Below are 26,996 nucleotides of genomic sequence, written 5' to 3'. Positions count from 1 at the left end.
TCTTTGTGCCAGTACCATACTGTCTTGATGACTGTAGCTTTGTAGTAGAGCCTGAAGTCAGGCAGGTTGATTCCTCCTGTTTCATTCTTCTTTCTCAAGATTCACTGGTTCCAAATAGGGAAAGAAGTACATTAAGGCTGTATGTTGTCACCCTGCTTATTTAACTTATATGCAGCGTATGTCATGAGAAATGCTGGGCTGGATGAAGCACAAGCTGGAGTCAAGATTGCTGGGAGAAATATCAATAACCTCATATATGCAGATGACACCACCCTTACGGCAAAAAGTGAAGAAAAACTAAAGAGCCTCTTGATGAAGGTGAAAGAGGAGATTGAAAAAGTTGGCTTAAAGCTCAACATTCAGAAAATGAAGATCATGGCATCTGGTCTCATCACTTCATAGGAAATAGATGGGGAAACAGTGGAAACAGTGTCAGACTTTATTTTTCTGGGCTCCAAAATCACTACAGATGGTGACTACAGCCATGAAATTAAAAGACTCTTACTCCTTGGAATTAAAGTTATGAACAAACTAGACAGAATATTAAAAAGCAGAGACTTTACTTTGCCAACAAAGGTCCATCTATCAAGGCTATGGTTTTTCCAGTAGTCATGTATGGATGTGAGAGTTTGACTGTAAAGAAAGCTGAGCACCAAAGAATTGATGCTTTTGAACTATGATGTTGGAGAAGACTCTTGAGAGTCCTTTGGACTTCAAGGAGATCCAACCAGTCCATCCTAAAGGAAATTGGTCTTGAATATTCATGGAAAGGACTGATGTTGAAGCTGAAACCCCAATACTTTGGCCACCTGATGTGAAGAACTGACTCATTTCAAAAGACCCTGATGTTTGGAAAGATTAAAGGGGGGAGGAGAAGGGGATGACAGAGGATGAGATTGTTGGATAGCATCACCGACTCAATGGACATGAATTTGAGTAAACTCTGGGAGTTGGTAATGGACAGGGAGGCCTGACGTGCTGCAGTCCATGGGGTCGCAATGAGTCAGACACGACTGAGCGACTGAACTGAACTGAAGTTGTCCTGATTCTCATTGTTCCTGCCTTTCCTCTTTTTGTCCCTGATGGTAGGGGATGTGATAATGATTATTATAACAATATAGCAACAACAGCAAAAAGTAATGATCAAATTGTGTTAAAAACTATAGTCCTAATATGTAATAGGTCATGTGGTATTTAATTTAAATATTGTGACAACTGATCATAATTACATTTTAAGACTTATGTTAAATTATTTGTGCAGTGCTTGTATGTTTAATCATTAAGTTGTATCTGACTCTCTGGTCTCATGTAGCGACCCCATGGTCTGTAGCCCACCTGGCTCCTGTGTTGATGGGATTTTTGCAGGCAAGATTACTGCAGTGGGTTGCCATTTCCTCCTTCAGGAGATCTTCCTGACCCAGGGATTGAGCTCTCGTGTCCTGAATTGGACATCCTGCATCTCCTGAATTGGAAGGCTGATTCTTTAAAACTGAGGCACCTGAGAAATCCATTTGTCTTGTATTGTGCAACAACAACAACAACAATAATAATAATAATAATAATAATAAATATCAGAACCAGTGTCTGAGTTCAGTTCTCTTTGAGATCCTGTAGAGTGACTCTCTAAACTTTATTTTTTCGTTATTCCTCTTCTTTTTGTACTTTATATTTCCTGCCAAACTAATTCATTCTTACTTCATCAATTTTCATGTCTTTGTAGATAATTCTTAAATTGATATCTATAACCCCATTCCCCTCTTTTTTCTGACTTCTGCGTCTCCAAATCTGACCAATGCCTCTGCCTGAAAATACTCTAGAAATATCATAATCTTTCTACAGTATTTAAAATTAATTCTTCTTGGTTAAATCATCCTTATCCTTTTAAATACCCTCACTCAGGACATTGTCTTTATCTCTGTTCTCTCTTTCAGTTGTTATCTACAAACAGGAGGCACACAGTGTTGATTTTTATCTTGTTCCCTAGTTTCCTGCATTGTTATTCAGATATATAGCATTTTTGTAAATATTATTGCTATTCAGCATGTTCTAAAGCCTACAAATAGCCCTACAAGTTACGTCTATATGCCATTGCTGAATAATCTTTCTGAAATATTGAAAAGATTCTCTTTATGCTCATAACAGTCTTCATTGCCTACACCTTTTCAAAAATAAATAGAGAGGGCATGTTTGCCATATTTCCATTTTGGTATTTACTATCTTATGTAATTGCAAGCCAACACATACTGGTTACATCCAGAGATCTTCTTCATAATTCATAAACTGAAGCTGGACAATTTTCATTACTTATCAACGTATCCAAGTCCTTGTGCATGACTCTTTCATCTTCCTGAATGTCCTATCCTCCCCACCCTCTGCCTTTCTGAATTCTACCCTTTATCCATTCTATTTAGGTAACTTTTCCAATGGGAAGTAATCTCTCCCATGAACAAATTGACCATGGTTGGCTGAACTTTGTTCTATCTGTTCTAGGTGTCTAATGAATGTCTATTGAATTGAACAGGCCTCATCTAAATTCTAACTTTGGCTATTAATATATAGATAATTTTACAGCTCTAAGATTACATATAATACTGTTTTTGCTGCCATCATATTAATTCTGATTTTGAGCATATTCTTTGAATATGCTTTCATTTTTTACTACATTAATATAGTTTGAGACGATGTTCATGAAACTCTTATTTAAAAACTGAGAATATTTTTTACTATTTATTGAAAATTTGAAAGAGCAGTTTCAGCTAAAGGAATAATTTGATTGCAGTGAGCAAATAGTTTTCTTCATCAAAACTATTAATATTTTAGTGCTTATAAAGTATTACTAAACTGTAAAACATACTAATTAATTTTTTTTTTTTGATCTTGAGAAGATATTTAGAGCACTTAGTAGGTGCAGTGTTCTGAATGTCAGGAAGATGAAAAAGAACCCCAGTCTGTACTTAAAATAGAACTCCAATTATTAACAAAAATCCTTTGATAATAACTATAATACTAGTTCAAATAAAGTATTTGAGAAACACTGAATAGATACAGTTGGTTATTTCACAGAAAGAGTTATATCTGAGTTGAATCTTGAAGCATAAACCTGAGTATAGGAAAGACATTACAAGTAAAAAGTGTTAGTCAATCAGTCATATCTGATTCTGTGACCCTATGGACCATAGCCCACCAGGCTCCTATGTCTATGGGATTTCCCAGGCAAGAATACTGTAGTGGCTAGCCATTCCCTTTTACAGGGGATCTTCTGACCCAGGGATGGAATCCTGGTCTTCTGCAATGCACGTGGATTCTTTATCATCTGAACTAGCCGGGAAGCCCATTGCAAACAGACAGTTTTTGGAGGGATAACTAGTGTGTTGTGCTAGAGAAAAAGTAAGTCGAGCTGATGAGGTAGAGTATTAGATATGTGTGAAAAAATGACAAGAAGTTAGGCTTAAAAGTAGGCTGGAATAGGTCAAAGAAAACCAGGCTCTTCTGTCCATGGAATTCTCTAGGCAGGAAACTGGAGTAGGTTGCTGTTTCCTTCTCCAGGGGATCTTCCCAACCCAGTGATCAAACTCGTGTCTCTCATGTCTCCTAGTTGGCAAGCAAGTTCTTTACCACTAGTGCCACCTGGGAAGCCACAAAGAAAGCCATTAGATCATTTTAGGCAGAGAGACAACAAAGTCCTAGTAACAGCATTATAAATTCTGGATTTGAGAGGGAGAACTGGTCAGAGAGATCATTTAGGAACCACTTCCAATAATTTTGGTAAGAATAACATGCGTAGACTGGGATTTAGAACAAGAATGGAATGAGACAAGTGTGGAAAGTCAAAGAAAATAGTACTCCACTGAGTAAGGATTTAAAAGAGAGAGTTAGGTTTCATCTTGAACCTCTGGCTGGGTTGTAATAATACTGCCTACTTAATAGAGAAAGCAGGGGAGTTTAGGAGGGGAAGCAATCATAATGAGTTTGTCTTGAGTTTATTAAATACTTAACCTTATATGTAGGTTCCTTGAAGTCAAAACATGCTTATGTATCTTAATCAGTTCAGTCATTCAGTCGTGTCTGACTCTTTGTGACCCCATGGACTGCAGCACGCCAGGCTTCCCTGTCCATCATCAACCCCAGACCTTACTCAAACTGATGGCCATCGAGTTGGTGATGCCATCCAACCATCTCATCCTCTGTCGTTCCCCTCTCCTCCCACCTTCAATCTTTCCCAGTATCAAGGTCTTTTCACATAAGTCAGTTCTTCCCATCAGGTGGCTAAAGTATTGGAGCTTCAGCTTCAGCATCAGTCCTTCCAATGAATATTCAGGAGTATTCAAGACTCAGTTTTCCCCGCAGTCAGTCTTTCCCATCAGGAATCTTCCATAAACCTCTTATCCTTATCCATCAGAGGGCAGACAGAATGAAAATCAAAGTCACAGAAAAGTAATCAAACTGATCACATGGACCACAGCCTTGTCTAATTCAATGAAACCATAAACCATGCTGTGTAGGGCCACCCAAGACAGACGGGTCATTGTGGAGAGTTCTGACAAAACATGGTCCACTGGAGAAGGGAATGGCAAACCACTTCAATATTCTTGCCTTGAAAACCCCATGAACAGTATGAAAAGGCAAAAAGATAGGACACTGAAAGATGAACTCCCCAGGTCGGTAGATGTCCAATATGGTGCTGGAGATCAGTGGAGAAATAATTTCAGAAAGAATGAAGAGCTAGAGCCAAAGCAAAATAAATAAATAAATAAACCACCCAGTTGTGGATGTGACTGGTGACGGAAGTAAAGTCTGATGCTGTAAAGAGCAATATTGCATAGGAACCTGGAATGTTAGGTCCATGAATCAAGGCAAATTGAAAGTGGGCAAACAGAGATGGCAAGAGTGAACTTCGACATTTTAGGAATCAGTGAACTAAAAATGGACAGGAATGGGCAAATTTAACTCAGATGACCATTATATCTACAACTGTGGGTCAGACTTCCTTAGAAGAAACGGAGTAGCCCTCATAGTCAACAATAGAGTCTAAAATGCAGTACTTGGATGCAGTCTCAAAAATGACAGAATGATCTCTGTTTCCAAGGCAAACCATTCAATATCACAATAATCCAAGTCTGTGCCCCAACCAGTAATGCTGAAGAAGCTAAAGGTGAACGATTCTATGAAGACTTATAAGACCTTCCAGAAATAGCACCCAAAACAGATGTCATTTTGATTATAGGGGACTGGAATGCAAAATTAGAAGTCAAGAGATACCTGGAGTAACAGGCACATTTGGCCTTGGAGTACAGAATGAAGCAGGGCAAAGGTTTACAGAGTTTTGCCAAGAGAATGCACTGGTCATAGCAAACACCCTCTTCCAACAACACAAGAGAAGACTCTACATGTGGACATAACCATATGGTCAATACCGAAATCAGACTGATTATATTCTTTGTGGCTGAAGCTGGAGAAGCTCTATGTCAGTCAGTTCAACCTCTCAGTCATGTCCAGCTCTTTGCGACCCCATGAACCATGGCATGCTAGGCTTCCCTGTCCATCACCAACTCCCAGAGTCCACCCAAACCAATGTCCATTGAGTCAATGATGCCATCCAACCATCTCATCCTCTGTCGTCCCTTTCTCCTCCTGCCATCAATCTTCCCAGCAACAGGGTCTTTTCAAATCAGTCAGCTCTTCGCATCAGGTGGCCAAAGTATTGGAGTTTCAGCTTCAGTATCAGTCCTTCCAATGAACACCCAGGACTGATTTCCTTTAGCATGGACTGGTTTGATCTCCTTGCAGTCCAAGGGACTCGCAAAAGTCTTATCCAACACCACAGTTCAAAAACATCAATTCTTCAGTGTTCAGCTTTCTTTATAGTCCAACTCACATCCTTACATGACTACTGGAAAAACCATAGCCTTGACTAGACAGACCTTTGTTGGCAAAGTAATGTCTCTGCTTTTTAATATGCTATCTAGGTTGGTCATAACTTTCCTTCCAAAGAGTAAGCGTCTTTTAACTTCATAGCTGCATTCACCATCTGCAGTGCTTTTGGAGCCCAGAAAAATAAAGTCAGTCACCATTTCCACTGTTTCCCCATCTATTTGCCATGAAGTGATGGGACTGGATGCCATGATCTTAGTTTTCTGAATGTTGAGCTTTAAGCCAAATTTTTCACTCTCCTCTTTCACTTTTATCAAGAGGCTATTTAGTTCTTCACGTTCTGCCATAAGGGTGGTGTCATCTGCATATCTGAGTTTATTGATATTTCTCAGGGCAATCTTGATTCCAGCTGTGCTTCTTCCAGACCAGGGTTTTCATAATGTACTCTGCATATAAGTTAAATAAACAGGGTGACTATATAAAGCCTTGACATACTCCTTTTCCTATTTGGAACCAGTCTGTTGTTCTATGTCTAGTTCTAACTGTTGCTTCCTGACCTGTATACAGGTTTCTCAAGAGGCAGCTTCTCAAGAGGAGAAGCTCTATATAGTCAGCCAAAAAAAGACTGAGAGCTGCTTGTGGCTCAGATCATGAACTCCTAAGGCTACCCACTCCAGTATTCTGGCCTGGAGAATTCAGGGTCACAAAGAGTCAGACAGGACTGAGCAACTTTCACTTTCACTTTCTGCATTTTAATAACTCATACTTTAAAAAATACAACATAACCATTTACTTGTTAATAGAGTTTTCCATTCATAAGCTAGGATTTTTTTTTTTTTAATTTTAATCAGGAAAAGGAAATGTAGAATATTTTTATTCAAGGCACTTACTGATATGGGGCATTTTTCAATTTGAATTCATTTTTATCTAATGCATCTTGCACTGTGTAGCATTTTAAACAGTAGTTGAAAGACTCTAATACAAAACCATTTTGTTCTAAATCTAGCGCACCATTTCTGACCCCTTTCCTACCAAATTCAGCCAGTGATATCAATGAAATCTTATAATTTTCTCAACTAAAGGCCACTTAGTTTTGTTTTATGCAAAACAGTCTGTTTACCAGCAAGTGAAGTAATTTTCCAAATCCCTTGCAGCTTACACAGCTACATTCTTTGCAATTACTCCACTTATTTTTAGATGTTAAATGAGGATTTACAGGAACTCATGCTCTAAAGAACATTTCAGGACTTGCTATTCAATCTTACTTAAAATTTAAGTAATTTTTTTTTTAAAGCATTAGGTTCCATGTAGTTTTATGTTTAACAGGGATGTTATATATTATCACTGTTCAGTCTTTATGGTTATTATCTTATCTAAGTAATCCTTTAAAAAGCCCAGGAACTTCCCTGGCAGTCCAGTAGTTAAGATTAAGTGCTGCCAATGCAAGAGGCATAGGGAAATGGGAACCCTCATGCCATACAGCAAGATAAGAAAAAATTAAAAACTCCAAATAAACTTAACATATAAACCAGCCAGCCTTTAATTCTGTTATTTAAAAATATTTCTTTAAATTTGAAGATATTTTTGATCATGTTTTTGCACTTCATGTGATTGTGGTTTTCCTTACTTCAGACCAGTGGTGTGTGAGCAGTATATTGGGTTTGCCAAAAAGTTTGTTTGGGTTTTTCTGTAACAACTTATGGGAAAAAACTAATGAAGTTTTTGACCGATGCAGTAAAAATTTGTTCACATGTTTTGGCCCTTCCTACTCTCTGTAGTCATTGAGTAAACCACCTATCAATTTTTCAAAGAAAAACAGAATGAAGATAAGCCATAACTAACGTCTAACATGAAAGCCTTTTGTTTTTGTTTAGAGTAAATGTGTTTATAAGGACAGAATTTATTATGAATAATGTGAGATTTATATCAAAAACATTAATGTATTAACACTAAATTTGATGGTTTCATTCTCAATGGATATCACTTTAAAAACATTGCAGATATATTTGATTCTGATGGCTGAATCAGTGTGTGCTGTTAGATGAATAACAATGACAGGAATTTATATTATTCAGTATAGGCAAAGGACTCCCTCTATTTGCTGCAATAAAAAGGCATTCCTTGTTCATAGTATCAAATCAGTTCTATGCATTTAATAATCATAATAATTTGGGATGGAATGACATTCCATATATGAAGGCATATTTGCATTGCTTCTTGGTGTTTTTTCAGTGTAATGTCATTAATTCTTTCAGGTGAGCAGCTTTTAGAAGTACTTTGTCTCTGGTCATAGGCTTTTTATTCTTTTTTCCTAGCTTATGAATTGTTGAATCCTTAGCTCTGTCTCCTTTCCAAACTCTTGGATTGGTCTATGGACACCTTTATCACCATGCTTGACCCTCCCCCTCAAGCACCAAATTCAGTAAGTGACTTTTATCTTGATATCTGGGCCCAGCCTCTGATTTGAACCCACTTTGGCTCAACCTGAATTTTGTTCCCTTACTCCAGTCCCTGCATTCATCTCTTTTTTAATCTTCTAATTAATTACAAAGATTTTGGTCATAGTCCTAGATCTTACCTTAAGGTAATTCTTACATTCTGTATATCATGTACTTACATAGTTTAATCTCCTATTATAGATATCCCTTTGGGTCACTTTTTCTCAGTTCACTCAACTTGTACTTTATTTTTTTATAACCCATCACTGGCATTCAACCGACCCAGTATGGTCTGTATTACCAGAGGCCATACCATGGTTATAAGCTCATCATGAACCAGGTTTCATGGTTTTTCCCCCCTTCAATAATTCTTGGTCTTAGGACAAATACTTTAGATTAGCTTTCTTGAACCTATGAGATGGTATTGACAGCTGACAAATTACTAAAATGTGGTTGTTCTATATGGAATTTCTTTTCATGTTTGTACGTTCTGCATCTTGAAAGACAGTCTAAACCCCAACCCAGTCTCAGTGCTAGTAGCACTGCCTGTTGGAAAACATGTATTCTGTGTGTCTGTCTAGGGTAGTTGAAGAAAATATAGATGAGCATGAGGGAAGTCAGAGAAGATTTATATAAAGGCAAGGGCAAACTTCTTTTTGTTTAAATCCCAGAATTTTCCTCAGTGGCAGGCATAGAGCAGTGTTACATATTGGTTGAAATCACTAATATTGTGCTGATATTACACATTACACAGGAGAAGCAGGAAGATTCTCCTGATTCCTTCTCAGTTGTTGGCAGCCAGGTGTATATTTATTTAACTGCTTTTAGGCTTAGCCTGGAACAACAGTAACAAAAAAATGTATTTGACAGCAAATCGTTTGCTGCTACAAAGCTGATAATATACCTGTTAAGAAGAAGTGGACACAGGGACAATACTAAGAGATAAAAGACTTTGGACAATAATTCTAAGCAACCTAGCTGTTTAGGATGAGATTCTCTTGGGGGATTTTGGACAAGTGATTTTCCTGCTTGTGCTTTAGTTCGTCCCTTATTTGTGGAGTAAAAATAATAAAACTGCTATATAGATTATTGTGAGGTTTAAATGACAATTACAAGTGCTTAAAACACCTCTCAGGAGAAGGCAATGGCAACCCACTCCAGTACTCTTGCCTGGAAAGTCCCATGAATGGAGGAGCCTGGTAGACTGAAGTCCATGGGGTCATAAAGAGTTGGACACGACTGAGCGACTTCACTTTCACTTTTCACTTTCATGCATTGGAGAAGGAAATGGCAACCCACTCCAGTATTTTTTGCCTGGAGAATCCCAGGGATAGGGGAGCCTGGTGGGCTGCTGTCTATGGGGTCGCACAGAGTCGGCCACGACTGAAGCGATTTAGCAGCAGCAAAACACCTCTCAGCATATGCATCATTTGATCAATCTTACACCTTCTGTCCTGTGGACTTCAAACAATTAAGTTGAAATTTGATTCAAATGCACTTCATTAGCAGCTTTAAAGGGCAAAAATGGCATTAAAGATTGAGTGTTGGGAGGTTGAAAAACCCTTCATCACCTAATTTTTTTAAGCAGACCTAGATTCTTAACTCATCTTGATAATTATTTAGTGACAAATTTAATTTAGAATTTATCTTGATAAACTGTTTCTAGAATTTGGAGTGATGCTGTTAGAATATATCAGGCCAGAGAATAATGTACATATAGGGAAAAAAAATAACCTATTGTTTTTCCACTCTTTTGGAGTCTTTGACCACAGGTATTTATAATCTGTAGAGTGTATGACTTGCTAAGAATAATGGTGTATGAAACCACCATTTCATTTACTTTGTCTTAAATGAAACAAAATGAAGAACTTTGAGAACATATAGAATAATATATATATATATGTATTCTATTTCTCTCTGCTGATGTTCCATTTCTTTTTTCTCATAGCAGTACAGTTTCAAAGTCAGTTAACAGAATATGTAATCTCAAATTTCGTACGACATTTTCATGGGCACTACTTTCTAATATTTGCAGGGTTCTCATGTACAATGTATAGTTTGTTTACTGTGCAAGTCAAGGAGGCAAATAAAGTCTGAAATCAGACTCTGCTTTACTTCCCAAGGCATATGCTCTAGTATGGGCTGAGTGTGCACAGACGGGGCATCTTTTTCGAATGAATTTGCAGTTACCCTATGGGACAGAAATGGTATGGACCTAACAGAAGCAGAAGATATTAAGAAGAGGTGGCAAGAATACACAGAAGAACTGTACAAAAAAGATCTTCATGACAAAGATAATCACGATGGTATATTCACAGACCTAGAGCCAGACATCCTGGAATGTGAAGTCAAGTGGGCCTTAGAAAGCATCACTACAAACAAAGCTAGTGGAGGTGATGGAATTCCAGTTGAGCTATTTCAAATCCTGAAAGATGATGCTGTGAAAGTGCTGCACTCAATATGCTAGCAAAATTGGAAAACTCATCAGTGGCCACAGGACTGGAAAAGGTCAGTTTTCATTCTAATTCCAAAGAAAGGCAATACCAAAGGATGCTCAAACTACCGCACAGTTACACTCATCTCACATGCTAGTTAAGTAATGCTCAAAATTCTCCAAGCCAGGCTTCAGCAATACGTGAACCGTGAAATTCCAGATGTTCAAGCTGGTTTTAGAAAAGGAAGAGGAACCAGAGATCAAATTGCCAACATCCGCTGGATCATGGAAAAAGCAAGAGAGTTCCAGAAAAACATCTATTTCTGCTTTATTGACTATGCCAAAGCCTTTGACTGTGTGGATCGCAATAAACTGTGGAAAATTCTGACAGAGATGGGAATACCAGACCACCTGACCTGCCTCTTGAGAAACCTATATGCAGATCAGGAAGCAACAGTTAGACCTGGACATGGAACAACAGACTGGTTCCAAATAGGAAAAGGAGTACGTCAAGACTGTATATTGTCACCTTGCTTATTTAACTTCCATGCAGAGTACATCATGAGAAATGCTGGGCTGGAAGAAGCACAAGCTGAAATCAAGATTTCCGGGAGAAATATCAATAACCTCAGATATGCAGATGACACTACCCTTATGGCAGAAAGTGAAGAGGAACTAAAAAACCTCTTGATGTGAGTGAAAGAGGAGAGTGAAAAAGTTGGCTTAAAGATCAACATTCAGAAAACGAAGATCATGGCATCTGGTCGCACCACTTCATGGGAAATAGATGGGGAAAGAGTGGAAACATTGTCAGACTTTATTTTTGGGGGTTCCAAAAGCACTGCAGATGGTAACTGCAGCCATGAAATTAAAGTACGCTTACTCCTTGAAAGCAAAGTTATGACCAACCTAGGTAGCATATTCAAAAGCAGAGACATTACTTTGCCAACAAAGGTCCGTCTAGTCAAGGCTATGGTTTTTCCAGTGGTCATGTATGGATGTAAGATTCGGACTGTGAAGAAAGCTGAGCGCTGAAGAATTGATGCTTTTGAACTGTGGTGTTGGAGAAGACTCTTGAGAGTCCCTTGGACTGCAAGGAGATCCAACCAGTCCATTTTGAAGGAGATCAGGCCTGGGATTTCTTTGGAAGGAATGATGCTAAAGCTGAAACTCCAGTACTTTGTCCACTTCATGCGAAGAGTCGACTCATTGGAAAAGACTCTGATGCTGGGAGGGATGGGGGCAGGAGGAAAAGGGGACAACGGAGGATAAGATGGCTGGATGGCATCACCGACTTGACGGACATGAGTTTGAGTGAACTCCGGGAGTTGGTGATGGACAGGGAGGCCTGGTGTGCTGCGATTCATGGGGTCACAAAGAGTCAGACACGACTCAGCAACTGAATTGAACTGAACTCTGGGCTAAGAGCAGCCCTTTATATTTGGGTTTTATATTCATCTAAGTTACAAATAACGGTAAGCATTAGATAATATAATTGAATTCTGTCACAGATGTGTTATGTTCTAGAGCTATTCAATGGCAGAGTTAATTATTCTACAGAAATACCACTCCCAAAATACATGGCACATTCTTATACTCTTCTTTTAACTCTTTGGGAAGAAGAAAAGAAACTCTTCTTAGATATTTTATCATTCTCCCTCTGTTAAATAGATGAAGATGGATCATGCACTTGTAATCATGACTAGAACTTAGTATTGTAATGTAGATCAAGAGTTGAATATTAAGATCAGCTTTTTTTTCTTGACTGCTTTAGATTGATAAAATATTCAAACGAATAATATTAAAGGTCCTAGTAGAATGTTAAGAGAAAATGTCAGATTATAAGGCATGGATGTGTAATTTGTGAGAAAATTGAAATTTTCCATGTTTGTTTTTTTCACATTTCAAGGGAAGCAAAGGGAATTTAATGAAATATGGATAATTATGAAGAAGTGACTCTTTTAAGTGCAAAGTTTATAGAATGAATAGAAATCATATAGCTTCTTTTACCTTCAGTGTGGATATACTCAGAGTTCCAGACTTTTAATATCATTGCAGAGTTTGATTTATAGCTCACTATTTGGTTAATTTACTTTGCTCCTTGGTTTCACAGTTTATAAAAATAAGATGATAATAGTGGATATTGTTTGGATTTTTCTAAGAGTTAAATATCATAATGTACATGAAGAACTAAAAACAATGCTAGTTAAATTTTGTAGACTCAAAATGTGAGGTATTATTTTTATAATTATTGGTTTTAACTACATCTTGCATAGCTGTTTATTTACTCTTTCATCTATAAGTCTAAGCCAATGCTTATTTTAGCATTTTAATACCATACCATATAGTAAGATGATAGAAATACATATATTTTCTCTTCATTGTCACTTTCAATTTAATGAGAGCATTGGTGTTAGGGGTGTTTAAATAACAAGTGAATAGACATGAAAAAAATAATCACCAAGAATTCATTCTTTAGAAGGAAATTATTGTATTATTATTACCTTCATCATGCTGTGCTGTGGTATGCTTAGTCACTCATGGTGTCTGACTCTTTGCAACCCCATGGATTCTAGCCCATCAGACTCCTCTGTCCAAGAGGCAAGAATACTGGAGTGGGTTGCTTTGTATTCTTCCAGGGAATCTTCCTGAACCAGGGATCAAACCCAGGTCTCCTGCATTGCAGGCAGATTCTTTTCTGTCTTAGCCACCAGGGAAGCCCAAGTCGGGTGCCATGGACTACCATTCGCTGTATTTAGCGAAGGTGTTAAATATGAACACTTTACTTTTTGTTAGTTTCTAGAGTTCTTATTTAGTCAACTAAAAATTAGATATATAAAAAAACCTTTAGCTAAAGAAATTACATTTCTGCTATCTAGATGATAACTTGTGTGAACATACTTTAAGGAATTTACATCATGTTAGAGAGTGTTACATACCACAGTGGTTATGTTCATGGTCCAGACTGGGCATACAGGAAGTTGCATGATTTTGAGCAAGTCGTATCTCTTTACTGAATCTAGTTATGCTTTGAATAAATAAGTGAGACTTAGAGTTTTCAAAATATCTTCCTAGTCACACAATCTGATATTTATTTTTTTCTTCCAGATAATATTTAACTAAAAAAATAAAAGTAAAAAAAAAAAGACAGTCTCACAAAGGAGGGGGAACCTTTGTTCAGATTCAGGTTCCCCTGCCTTTAAATTCTAAGTGCTCTAAATAAATTATTTTGTCTCTTAAAATTTTCTTATTTAAAAAGGGAGGGAGCATAAATCACTATTAGGAACATTGTTTTCTCTCCCAAAATCTACCAATTATTTACTTTATTAGTTTTTGCCATTAGTCCTGTTTTCTATGAAGTTAGCATTTTGGAGCCACACAACTTATAATACAGTCTTTTTGTATAGATATATTCTTTTAAAAATATGTTACTTTTTGTTACATGACACAATTTTGTGACAGTATTTATTTTAGTCTTAACCTTTTATACAGTTTATCAATCTCTGCCTGTTGAACTGGCATATTGAGTTTTGTTGTTGTTGTTTTTCATTCACTAAGACCTATCTGGCTCTTTGTGACCCCATATTCTGCAGCATGCCAGACTTGCTTGTCCTTCACTGTTTTCCAGAGTTTGCTCATATTCATGTCCATTGAGTCAGTGATGCTATCTAACCACCTCATCCTCTGCTGCTCTCTTCTCCTTTTGCCTTCAGTCTCTCCCAGCATCAGGTTCTTTTCCAGTGAGTCAACTCTTCGCATCAGGTGATGAAAGTATTGGTGCTTCAGCTTCAGCATTATATCTAATATAATTATTTATTTTGGTATAAGACTATTATGTTCATGATTCATATCTATTTGCCCCATCTGTTTTTGTTCTCTCACCTCATTTAAAATGCAATTGTTTATTATTGAAATCTATGTTTAATAAAGGCATCTGATAAAAATAAAGATATTTGGCAAAACTAATACAATTATGTAAAGTTTAAAAATAAAATAAAATTTAAAAAAAAATTAAAAAAAAATAAAGATAGAAAGTTTTATTATATATAGATTTAATATGTATAAGCAAAAGAAATTTCAAATTTTGCTGTCTAGAAATTTCTATACACTACAGTCTTAGACGTTTCAAACATCTATGAATAATTAATAAAAATATTTGAAAACCATTTAATGATCACTTATTGTTTGCTGACTCTTTTGCTTATTATCTAACAGGTTAAATATTCTTGAAGGAGTAAATCTGATACAAGAATAGTCAGATAAGTCATTAGAATAGAATAGGTAGCCTAGAAATTGACCTTGATTTGTATGTGACCAGATTATATGACAAAATAGATGACTCAAACAAAACAGATTGAAGTATTTCAGAACTGGTGCTCTGTTAATTTGTTAGACAGTTCTATAAAAATATATTTCCTCTCTTTCAAACTGTATAACTAGTACATTTAAAAGATATAACATTTTAATGGAAAAAAGGGGCAAAGGGCAATGCAGCACTTTCTCTGAATGGTGAAGGATGCTATGAGCTTGCAGGTAATGAAACGTATCACGGAAGCTATACAACCACTGTGTTGAATATCAGTAGATTCAACAATTTCCAGATTGATGGATTGGCCAGGTTAGATACTGCTAAGGTACATAGAAGAGGTTACTTATATAACATGTTTTCAAAAATCTCAGAGCAGTCTGGATACAGCGAGATGGGCATTATTTTCTATATAAATGGACATTCAGACTTTGAGCTCATGTTCCTCACCAGAGAATACAATGGAGAAGAAAGTAACATTTGTAAAGATTACATTATGCTTTTGGAAATCCAGCTGAAAACCTCCAACTCTCTCTATAGATGGATGCAAGTGTCCACATGTTTGGAGTAGTCAGAATCATAGCCTAATCTGAACATATTCTGGACACCACTTCAACTGGCCAGCCTTCCTTAATTTTTTCTGCTCTGTGTGGATCAGAAAGGGGTCAGCTTCCCAGAAGTCACAAGAAGTCACAGTAACAAAACCAACTAAAGAGTTTTTGCTAAAGTATACTAAGGTTAATATGTACTGAACTCTGATTTTGTATCACATCATTTTCAAATCCCCTTTTTTTCTCCCTACATAAAAGAGGTCACTGATTGGTGATTTATGTTTTATACAGGGTCCAGAGTCCTCTCCTTTAGAGCCGATTCCCCTAATTGACTGGAGTGTGGCTGCTTTGGGGTGACAGCCAAATCTCTGAAGGAATTTTCCTTAGACATCAAGGTTTTGTCTCTGTCCTAAGGAAGTCTCCAATAAGTGGTCAATGCTCGGGTACCCAGGCCTTCTCCATTGCTGTACATGACTGCCCTTAAGGGCCATCTTGCTTTGAAGTCTCTTCATTATTAGGGTGAAGCCTCTGTATTCTTATTACAATTCAGCCTTGTCCTCTGCTTAGCTCAGCTTTCCTAATTTCTCTTGGTTACCCCCCTCTCCCCCCAGTATTCTTCCTGCAAATATATCTTGTACTCAAGGTGTGCTTCCCAGGGAATCTGACCTAGAACTCTAGTCATATTCATGATAATATTCCAAACCTTGCAGATATTATTTCAATTTCTGTTGATTCCTAGAACAGGAAGACAAACTTGTTCTTAGATGAACTTGGAGTGATGTTTGAGAATTTTTTAAATGTACCTTACTTAAGCTAAGCTAAGCTAAGTCACTTCAGTCGTGTCTGACTCTGTGCAACCCCATAGACAGCAGCCCACCAGGCTTCCCCATCCCTGGGATTCTCCAGGCAAGAACACTGGAGTGGGTTGCCATTTCCTTCTCCACTGCATGAAAGTGAAAAGTGAAAGTGAAGTTGCCCAGTCGTGTCCGACCTCAGCAACCCCATGGACTGCAGCCCACCAGGCTCCACCGTCCCTGGGATTCTCCAGGCAAGAACACTGGAGTGGATTGCTATTTCCTTGTTTGAAATTATCGTTGGCATCTTTTTAATCCTTAGCAGGGCTTTACAGCACAAAACGTGTAAGACTAATTCTGTATTCTCCTCATTCTCACTAAAATTGTACACATAACTAGAATGATTATGATGTGTTCACAATCTGTGTTGAGACTTGGAGTGTTTGTGACATGAAATTTCATGATGTACTTTTATTTGATAATGGAATAGGCAAGTGAGACAGCTCTTTTTTCACAAAATGCCTGAAACAAAGATGACAGAATGTAAAACAGCTTGGCAATTTATGGACAATTTATTATTAGTTTTTCTTGGTTTTTAAATTATATTTTATAGATTACTTTGGAGAAATTCTCCAGAAGTTTAATGTTGACTTTGCAATGACTTAGAGAGACATGCATATAGTCTTTGTTTAGGAATCATAAATGAGAACTGGTTAAATTTGTAAGTGCTACTGTAGTTCAGAAGTATCATACTATATGATTGGGAGACTGTCATAAAAGAGAAGAGACTAGTTCAGTAGTGAAAGATTTGCATACAGCATTGGGAGAACATCTTAAGTTTGAATAAGGTCAGGTAAGATGGAAGTAAGTTTAAAAGATTTTGACTGTTAGTCTAAGGATGCTGAACTTTACCTTTTAGGTAGTATGCAGTTTTAAACGATTTAAGAGGCAGGTTAGGTAATATATGAAAAATATATTACAGGAGAAAAAGTGATACAAAAGGGAACTGGTAAAGGAAGAGAATGGTGGAAGGGCCCTATTTAGGATGTGATCACAATAAGGCAGAATAAAAGTCTTCTTGATGGTCATATTCTCAATTCCATTATTTGGAAATCCTACAAATATATTTATGTTACATATCCCTTGGAATGATTCCTATGGTTACTGTTGACGTGGACTATCTCAGATGATTGTGTGGCTGACAGACCCCTTTTAGGCAGTGGGACTAGTGATGTATTTGGTCACAAAATTATAATTTTGGGATATAATGGTTATATTATTGATTAAAATCAAAACAGCCACTGAAGTCCACAGATTAAATATACTGCTTTCTCCTTATCTTCATTGCCTCAGAATTTATCCCAGGAGAAAATTAAATTGGTTTGGAAACATTTATGTTTTACAAAGCCATGTTTGATTTACCTAGAATCTCATGCTTATGTAAATAATGGAAAATTGATTTGAACTTAGATATACATTAATCTGTACTTAAAATTATTGTCCATTTCTTATACAAACTCAATTTATCACTAGATTTCTGTTGTCTCCACTATCTTGCTTATTTCATTTAAAGACATTTTGCTAGGTAGTAGCCCTAGGAACATGGACATGGAATAACAGACTGGTTCCAAATAGGAAAAGGTGTATGTAAAGGCTGTATACTGTCACCCTGCTTATTTAACTTCTATGCAGAGTACATCATGAGAAACTCTGGACTTGAAGAAGCACAAGCTGGAATCAAGATTGCACAGAGAAATACCAATAAACTCAAATATGCAGATGACACCACCCTTATGGCAGAAAGTGAAAGAGGAACTAAAAAGCCTCTTGATGAAAGTGAAAAAGGATAGTGAAAAGGTTGGCTTAAAGCTCAACATTCAGAAAACAAAGATCGTGGCATCTGGTCCCATCACTTCATGGGAAATAGATGGGGAAACAGTGGAAACAGTGTCAGACTTTATTTTTTGGGGCTCCAAATTCACTGCAGATGGTGACTGCAGCCATGAAATTAAAAGGCGCTTACTCCCTGGAAGGAAAGTTATGACCAACCTAGATAGCATATTGAAAAGAAGAGACCTTACTTTGCCAACAAAGGTCCATCTAGTCAAGTCTATGGTTTTTCCAGTGGTCATGTATGGATGTGAGAGTTGGACTGTGAAGAAAGCTGAGCACCGAAGAATTGATGATTTTGAACTGTGGTGTTGGAGAAGATTCTTGAGAGTCCCTTGGACTGCAAGGAGATCCATCCAGTCCATTCTAAAGGAGATCAGCCCTGGGTGTTCTTTGGAAGGAATGACGCTAAATCTGAAACTCCAGCACTGTGGCCACCTCATGTGAAGAGTTGACTCATTGGAAAAGACTCTGATGCTGGGAGGGATTGGGGGCAGGAGGAAAAGGGGAAGACAGAGGATGAGATGGCTGGATGGCATCACCGACTTGATGGACATAAGTTTGAGTGAACTCCGGGAGTTGGTGATGGACAGGGAAGCCTGGTGTGCTACGATTCATGGGGTCACAAACAGTGGGACACGACTGAGTGACTGAACTGAACTGAGCCCTAGGAATAATACTAGGTAAAACTTGCATAAATATTTCTATGGAGACACATTTCTTACATATATGCTCAAACATATAAATGTACATAACACCCAGATTCATTGATGTATAAATATGTGTTTATAAATATAAATATAAGTGTATTCAGTTCAGTTCAGTTTAGTCACTCAGTCATGTCCGACTCTATGCGACCCCATGAATTGCAGCACACCAGGCCTCCCTGTCCATCACCAACTCCTGGAGTTCACTAAAACTCATGTCCATCGAGTCAGTGATGCCATCCAGCCATCTCATCCTCTGTCGTCCCCTTTTCCTCCTGTCCCCAATCCCTCCCAGCATCAGAGTCTTTTCCAATGAGTCAACTCTTCTCATTAGGTGGCCAAAGTACTGGAGTTTCAGCTTTAGCGTCATTCCTTCCAAAGAAATCCCAGGGCTGATCTCATTCAGAATGGACTGGTTGGATCTCCTACAGTCCACGGGACTCTCAAGAGACTTCTCCAACACCACAGTTCAAAAGCATCAATTCTTTGGCGCTCAGCTTCCTTCACAGTCCACCTCTCACATCCATACATGACCACTGGCAAAACCGTAGCCATGACTAGATGAACCTTTGTTGGCAAAGTAATGTCTCTGCTTTTGAATATGCTATCTAGGTTGGTCATAATTTTCCTTCCAGGGAGTAAACGTCTTTTAATTTCATGACTGCAGTCACCATCTGCAGTGTTTTTGGAGCTTAAAAAAATAAAGTCTGACACTGTTTCCACTGTTTCCCCATCTATTTGCCATGAAGTGATAGGACCAGATGCCATGATCTTCATTTTCTGAATGTTGAGTTTTAAGCCAACTTTTTCACTCTCCTCTTTCACCTTCATCAAGAGGCTTTTTAGTTTCTCCTCACTTTCTGCCATAAGGGTGGTGTCATTTGCATATCTGAGGTTAATGATATTTCTCCCGGCAATCTTGATTCTAGCTTGTGCTTTTTCCAGCCCGGCATTATTTATACAGTTATAAATGTAGACCTGTGTATAAATAAGTGTATAAATATTTGTATATATGTATTATAAATGTAACATATTATACAATAAATGTTTTACATTTATACAGTTATTGTTGTATGCTGCTGATAAGTCACTTCATTCGTATCCGACTCTGTGAGACCCCATAGATGGCAGCCCAGCAGGCTCCGCTGTTCCTGGGATTCTCCAGGCAAGAACACTGAAGTGGGTTGCCATTTCCTTCTCCAATGCATGAAAAGGAAAAGTAAAAATACTTTTTTACAGTAGTGACTTCACTACTGAAGTCACTCAGTAGTGTCGGAGTCGTAGGGACCCCATGGACTGCAGCCTACCAGGCTCCTCTGTCCATGGGATTTTCCAGGCAAGAGTACTGGAGTGGGGTGTCATTGCCTTCTCCAATGTGTATGTATAAAATTTATAATTATGTATATACATTAGCATTTATACATTTTTAATGTATAAATGTAATACATGAATTATATAATATGTTACCTTTATATCATATATATACACATATTTATACATATATACTTATTTATACATTTGTAAGATTCGTCTAGTCAAGGCTATGGTTTTTCCTGTGGTCATGTATGGATGTGAAAGTTGGACTGTGAAGAAGGCTGAGCGCCAAAGAATTGATGCTTTTGAACTGTGGTGTTGGAGAAGACTCTTGAGAGTCCCTTGGACTGCAAGGAGATCCAACCAGTCCATTCTGAAGGAGATCAGGCCTCGGATTTCTTTGGAAGGAATGATGCTAAAGCTGAAACTCCAGTACTTTGGCCACCTCATGCGAAGAGTTGACTCATTGGAAAAGATTCTGATGCTGGGAGGGATTGTGGGCAGGAGGAGAAGGGGACGATAGAGGATGAGATGGCTGGATAGCATTACTGACTTGATGGACCTGAGTCTGGGTGAATTCCAGGGGTTGGTGATAGACAGGGAGGCCTGGTGTGCTGCATTTCATGGGGTTGCAAAGAGTCGGACATGACTGAGCGACTGAAGTGAACCGAACTGAATTGTATAACTATAAATGTAATACATTCATTGTAAAATGTATTACATTTATAATATATATACAAATATATATTTATACATTTATAATTGTATAAAAGTATACATTTATAAGGAGAAGGCAGTGGCAACCCACTTCAGTACTCTTGCCTGGAAAATCCCATGGACGGAGGAGCCTGGTGTGCTGCCGTTATGGGGCCGCACAGAGTCAGACACGACTGAAGTGACTTAGCAGCAGCAGCAGCATACATTTATAAATGTATTAATTTATACAAATAGAATTGCATTTATACAACATGTATGTGTGTGTATAAATGTATATACCTGTACACCTGTGACTGATTCATGTCGATGTGTGAGGAATACCAACACAGTATTGTAAAGTAATGGCCTATTATTAAAAAAAAAAGTATGCATTTATAAATGTATTACAAATGTACACTTCTACAATTATAAATATATAAATATGCATATATATAAATGTAAACACATGCACATATGTATTATAAATATAATACATTATATAATAAATATATTACATTTATACAGTCACAAATGTATAAATATGTTTATATAGATATGTATATTGACTTGAATTCCTTTGACATCAGATAGCTAGCATTTCAAATTAAAAAAAAAATGTTTGGCATCTGCATTTATATTTCACTTTTCTAGATTCTATGAATTCACATTTGCTAACTTGTTTTCCATGTGGTTAATGGAAATAGTACTACCTGTCCAACTATAGGTAGGCATCATTCTTAATGAACTTGTATCTTCCTAATTCCCACATCTGTCACGTAATTGTAAATATGTCATTATTAAAAGCTATGTGACTTATGTAAGCAGAGATCCTATTTATGTTAACAGAGGTATCATTAAGAGATAAGTAAAAAGTAAAAACTTGAAGTATATGTAGGTAGAGTCTTTCCAACCTATTTCCAACTGTGAATAGCAGCCCCAATGAGAAGTAATTATCAGCCTTGCCATGACTCTACAGTGGCTTGCTTTGTTCCACTGCTTCACCTAAGGATAAAGCAGCACATTTTATACTATTTTTTTCTGAAGTGTCATTTATCCTTAATTTTATGTATACAACACCAAGCTAACTATTACTTACTAGCTATTTTGAATATAAATAAAAGTTATTAATGCTCACAATTTTTAATATAATATTCTAAGCAACAATTCTACCTGTGTGCTCATTGCTCAGTTGTGTCTGACTCTTTGAGACTCCATGGACTGTAGTGCTCCAGGGTCCTCTGTATATGCAATTTTATAGGCAAGAATACTAGAGTAGTTTACCATTTCCTACTCCATGATTTGACATTAATACATGTTCTTAGGGGGCTTCCCAGGTGGTACAGTGGCAAAGAATTCACCTGCCAATGCAGGAGATTCAAGAGACTCAGGCTAGATCCTTGGGTCAGGAGTATCCCCTGAAGAAGGAAATGGCAACCCACTCCAGTGTTCTCACCTGGAAAATCCCATGGACAGAGGAATCTGGTGGGCTACAGACCATGGTGTCACAAAGAGTCACAGATGACTGAGTGTGAGCATGAACATGATCATGAGCAAGAAATGTTTATAATGAAAAGTAAAATGTCAGAGTGAAGAGAATGGATGTGGAACATTCAGGTCTTAAATACTGGCCCTGCCAGCTACTTGGTGAGTGGCCTTGGGCAAGTCACTTATAGTCTCAGTTCTTCATCTTATTTGCATAAAGTTTAGGGATACTAAAAGTTCTACTTTGTAAGGTTGGGGTGAATATTAAATGGATTAACATATGAAGAGTGCTCAGCACAGTGCCTGTTACAGAGGAAAACTTCAGCTATCTTGTTGCCTATCCTGAGTTATAATTCTCCGTACAGCTGTAAATCTCCATGAAGCTTTATTTAAATAGCTCCTATAACTAAGTTTCTCTTCATTTACTGAAATTAGAAAAGAATTGAAGAGAATACCCTAGCAGTCCAGCGGTTAGGACTCTGTGCTTTCACTGCAGGGGCCTTAGATTCCATCCCTGGTAAGATCCTATCAAGTGGCCCAGCAATTAAAAAAAAAAAAAAGAAGTTAAGAAAATAAATCTGTACTACTTTCTGAATACAGGTTTCACTGAGAGAAAAGAGAAGAACATCTTTAGGAAAGATAAATTCTTTTGCTCAATTTTTTTTTTTTTGTTTCCTCACTTGAGTTGTTTTTCATTCCTACGTTCTGTTTAGGATAATATTTAGATAAATTATAATATGACACAAATATTTTACATTTTAAATTCAAAACAAAGATTTATTTTTAAAACAAAGCTATGAGAATGTATGCAAGTAAGATGGGTTTTTTTTGCAAAAAATGTGATCTATTTTTACATTGTACTGGAATGTGAAGAGCTTGATTTATAACCATGGATAGTTAATATGAATAAATCATACATTACAACAGTGAGCTTCTTCTGAGATTTAGAATGCATTCTTTGCATATAATCAGAATGAATTTGGCTGAACAAGTGGTAGCTTTTTGTTTGTGTGATATATATATATATATTTGAGTGTGTGTGTATGTATGGTAAGTATATATGTATACGTACCTATAGTCTACAATCTTTTGTCCATGTAGATTCATATATAAATATATATAATCACAAAATAAATCATACAAATATATGATTGGACAGAATGTAAGATTTTTTTTTCCCCTTAATATGTGAGAGGAGTATTTACCTTTGGTATTTCTTTTGTTTAGAGCTCACTTTATCAGGAAGCATGAAGGCCTTTCACATTGGAAATCCTTCTTCAGTGACAGTGGTATTATAGTTTAAATATGAAAAACTTAATTATGTAGCTAGTAATATATTTTACCTGTTTGTTAAGGCAAAACAAAAGAAAACTCTTAAAAAGTGACTTCAGGATTTTGGGCTTATATTTAGTCTATTTTCCTTTTATGTAACTAAAAGTAATCAGTCAAACATGGTGGTGGGGTGGGAAAAGACATATTTTAGATTTGAAAGACTTCAACGACATTATTTTCTAACTAATGATGACAATTGCAACAGAAGGAATATCCCATTAAGGTTTGAGAACTGGACAAGGCAGTGGAGAAGCATCAAAGCACTATTATTAAAAATAAAAAAGAATACTTAATCATAATTTTGGAATATTGTCAAATTTGAAAATGTTTTCCCATGATAGGGATTATAGATGATGAGACTTCTAACTAGAAAAGGTAAAAATACGGCCAAAGCTTAGCTATATCTTGAGACTGAATGCCGAGACCATTGTATTCTAAGTAGTTTATTTATTTATTCAACAAATGAATATCAGCCATGTGCCTGGCCCAGAGAGTGTAGGTACGAACAAAATAGACAGCAAAAATGCTTTTCTGTAACTATTACCATATTACTATAGTATACACAGTGTGTGTGTGTGTATATATATATATATTATATGGAGTATGTATAGTATATAAGGTATATGCTATAGTAATATAATAATAGCCTATACATATTCAACTATAGTAATAGTCATCTATTCAACTCAGCTATTTTTCTATTCTGTTCTATCCTATTCTACTACATTTTCTTCTTTATTTGGTTATAAAATAAAAGCATTTCCGGGTAATAGCCCTATTGTACTTAAAGAAACTCATTCTTTTACATAACTGAGGTATTTCAAATTGAATAAAACTGTTACTTCAAAATTAGATGTAAAACACTTTTGATCTATAACATTATGGATAAATGTGTTTAGCTGTTTGGGGCTTCCCTCAAGCTCAGTTGGTAAAGAATCTGCCTGCAATGTAGGAAACCCTGGTTTGATTCCTGGGTCGGGAAAATCTGCTAGAGAAGGGATAGGCTACCAAGTCCAGTATTTTGGGGTTTCCCTTGTGGCTCAGCTGATAAAGATTTCATTTAGTTATTTGTTACAGACAAATTTCACTCAAGTACTAGGCCTTATATCTGTATTATTTGTTTGATCTCTACTAAATTGTCTTTTTGTTTCACATGTATTTAATAATAAACCTGATGATTGAACAAAGTATTATGAAACAAATGTTAAAGGAGTTCAGTGACTTATTTATTCCATACGTACTACCTGTATTCAAATCTAAAATATGCCTCTTCCAACAACACAAGAGAAGACTCTACAAACGGACATCAACAGATGGTCAGCACCAAAATCAGATTGATTATATTCTTTACAGCCAAAGATGGAGAAGCTCTATACAGTCAGCAAAAACAAGACCAGGAGCTGACTGTGGCTCAGATCATGAACTCCTTATTGCCAAATTCAGACTTAAATTGAAGAAAGTAGGGAAAACCACTAGACCATTCAGGCATGACCTAAATCAAATCCCTTATGATTATAGAGTGGAAGTGAGAAATAGATTTAAGGGCCTAGATCTGACAGATAGAGTGCCTGATGAACTATGAAATGAGGTTTGTGACATTGTACAGGAGACAGGGATCAAGACCATCCCCATGGAAAAGGAATGCAAAAAAGCAAAATGGCTGTCTGGGGAGGTCTTACAAATAGCTGTGAAAAGGAGAGAAGTGAAAAGCAAAGGAGAAAAAGAAAGATATAAGCATCTGAATGCAGAGTTCCAAAGAATAGCAAGAAGAGATAAGAAAGCCTTCTTCAGCGATCAATGCAAAGAAATAGAGGAAAACAACAGAACAGGAAAGACTAGACATCTCTCCAAAAAAATTAGAGATAACAAGGGAACATTTCATGCAAAGATGGGCTCGATAAAGGACAGAAATGGTATGGACCTAACAGAAGCAGAAGATATTAAGAAGAGATGGCAAGAATACACAGAAGAACTGTACAAAAAAGATCTTCATGATCAAGATAATCACCATGGTGTGATCACTCACCTAGAGCCAGACATTCTGGAATGTGAAGTCTAGTGGGCCTTAGAAAGCATCACTATGACCAAAGCTAGTGGAGGTGATGGAATTCCTGTTGAGCTATTTCAAATACTAAAAGATGATGCCATGAAAGTGCTGCACTCAATATGCCAGCAAATTTGGAAAATTCAGCAGTGGCCACAGGACTGGAAAAGGTCAGTTTTCATTCCAATCCCAAAGAAAGGCAATGCCAAAGAAGGTTCAAATAACTGCACAGTTGTACTCATCTCACACACTAATAGGTAATGCTCAAAATTCTCCAAGCCAGGCTTCAACAATAGGTGAACCCTGAACTTCTGGATGTTCAAGCTGGTTTTAGAAAAGGCAGAGGAACCAGAGATCAAATTGCCAACATCCAATGGATCATCGAAAAAGCAAGAGAGTTCCAGGAAAACATCTATTTCTGCTTTATCGACTATGCCAAAACCTTTGACTGTTTGGATCACAATAAACTATGGAAAATTCTGAAAGAGATGGGAATACCAGACCACCTGACCTGCCTCTTGAGAAACCTATATGCAGGTCAGGAAGCAACAGTTAGAACTGGAAATGGAACAACAGACTGGTTCCAAATCAGAAAAGTAGTATGTCAAGGCTGTATATTGTCACCCTGCTTATTTAACTTCTATGCAGAGTACATCATGAGAAACGCTGGGCTGGAAGAAGCACAAGGTGGAATCAAGATTGCCAGGAGAAATACCAATCACCTCAGATATTCAGATGACACCACCCTTATGGCAGAAAGTGAAGAGGAACTAAAAAGCCTCTTGATAAAAGTGAAAGAAGAGAGTGAAAAGGTTGGCTTAAAGCTCAACATTCAGAAAACTAAGATCATGGCATCTGGTCCCATCACTTCATGGCAAATAGATGGGGAAAGAGTAGAAACAGTGTCAGACTTTATTTTTTTGGACTCCAAAATCACTGCAGACAGTGATTGCAGCCATGAAATTAAAAGACGTTTACTCCCTGGAAGGAAAGTTATGACCAACCTAGATACCATATTCTAAAGCAGAGACATTACTTTGCCAATAAAGGTCCATAGTCAAGGCTATGGTTTTTCCAGTGGTCATGTATGGATGTGAGAGTTGGACTGTGAAAAAAGCTGAGCACCGAAGAATTTAT

At 37.1% G+C, this 26,996-nt stretch overlaps 1 protein-coding gene across 11 annotated transcripts in view; it reads left to right on the top strand.

Annotated features, from left to right (window-relative positions):
• ADGRL3 (adhesion G protein-coupled receptor L3) overlaps positions 1 to 26,996 on the top strand; it is a 949,445-nt gene that overhangs the window by 292,599 nt on the left and 629,850 nt on the right. The window contains exon 3 of one of the 11 annotated variants that reach the window (XM_086407647.1): positions 8,187 to 8,293. The exons of the other annotated variants lie outside the window; for them this stretch is intronic. The gene's annotated coding sequence lies outside the window, so the exon portion shown is untranslated. The remainder of the gene's footprint in view (positions 1 to 8,186; positions 8,294 to 26,996) is intronic. 11 annotated transcript variants of the gene reach the window in all.

Source organism: Bos grunniens, chromosome 6 (genome assembly GCF_055505025.1).
Source record: "Bos grunniens cultivar Pamir isolate PY7600 chromosome 6, Bosgru_T2T1.0, whole genome shotgun sequence".
NCBI lineage: Eukaryota > Metazoa > Chordata > Mammalia > Artiodactyla > Bovidae > Bos > Bos grunniens.
This window is presented reverse-complemented; position numbering and strand designations above follow the sequence as displayed.